Here is a 1,467-nt window from a genome sequence, read left to right on the forward strand (position 1 = left end):
GGGGGGGGTTAAGGTTGTCTACCACACGTCTAAAAAGCTGGTTATCTATTTGTCTAAGTCTGTACAAAACTTACAAGTTTATTTTAACGCATAAGTACACCTAGATCTATTAACAATCACATTTTTTTTCTCTATCGCCCAAAGAAAATAACACAATAGTAGATCATAATAATATTAGTAGCTGGTGCCAAGGTCAACACTATGTTTTGCACTGGTGGGCGAACGAGTTGAATCTTTAACCGAATTCATGCAGTATGACATGGGAGTTAGTAGACTGTTAATTAATTCTTTTTTTTTAAATGTAGGTGGGGGTTTTTTGACGCCCCCATTGACACAATTTTGATCATTCAAAGGGCGGGCTTCTGACTCAGCCTGTCACGGCCAACCCAGAGGCTGAGGGAAGTATAACATCTCAGCAGAAAGACCAAGATACTCGATACAAAAATTCGATATAATCACTCACCAAGGGAATCGAGCTCGGGTCTCCTGGGTACTCTCAAAGATAGTACATAACAAGATGGGCCACTCAGCCAAAAAAGTGTCCGCCGGAAGTTCGCTCTTTGCTTTCAGATGGCGCTGCAGTCTGTTTTGAAGCTCTCTTTCGTTTTTCCAGAAGAAGAATAGGAATAGCACCTCTTTGCGTGCGCAGATCGACTGCTGTTCATCAGCAGTTCGGGTTCGTTCAGTGTGTAGTTTTAGGTTTTTTAAAATATTTTAATGACCTCTCGCCTTTCATTCTAAAGTCAAATTAAACGAAGAAAACAACCACCCTTTCCTCCGGAAGAGGTTTTTGGTCTGCGTAACCATTTTAAAAAGTCGTTATTCCGAAATTTATTCAAAAACTTGCTAGTTTCACTTTGATTTTTTAAACTCAAGTAGGGTAACTCTGTTCGCAACGGGTGCGCATTTGCGAAGAAGGCCCCACCGAATTTTGAGGACACTTTTTTAATTGGCTCAAAAAGAGAAGTGGCCTCTCTTGTTATGTAGACTCTTTGGTACTCTCATAAGGTATCGAATAAGCGCCCCCCCCCCTCACTTATTAATTTTCCGTTTTTTGCGCACCTCCCCCCAACCGCTCCTTATTCCATACCTCCAGTTTATTATTTTCCAGCTTGCCAAGACCGACGATTATGTGAAACATTGTATCTAGAATCTAGATAGCTGAAAAAATCTTCTTTGTGTGTGTGTGTGTAAATGACAAATTACCCCTCAGTATTAGTACCGGTACCAGGTTGGCTACCACGATTTTCTGTGCATAAAAAAACCACACTTTTGTACATTGGTTTATAGATCTATCTTTTAATGAAACTGGTTTGTTCCTAAACATTAAATGGGTTAACTTACTAAAATCACTAAATATTCATGATCTCTTGTTCTTTTATTCGCTGAAGGAGAAATAAAACAGATTTTTGTTGCTATTAGATCTAGATCTAGTACTGAGGTATGAGGTTGAATGTGCCACTCCCC

The 1,467-nt window shown here is 39.7% G+C and overlaps 1 protein-coding gene across 1 annotated transcript in view; it reads right to left on the bottom strand.

Moving 5' to 3' along the window:
* Window positions 1–1,467, bottom strand: part of LOC101850467 — a gene marked incomplete in the record, with an annotated part of 31,779 nt that overhangs the window by 21,011 nt on the left and 9,301 nt on the right.

This window comes from Aplysia californica, unplaced genomic scaffold (assembly GCF_000002075.1).
Source record: "Aplysia californica isolate F4 #8 unplaced genomic scaffold, AplCal3.0 scaffold00089, whole genome shotgun sequence".
NCBI lineage: Eukaryota > Metazoa > Mollusca > Gastropoda > Aplysiida > Aplysiidae > Aplysia > Aplysia californica.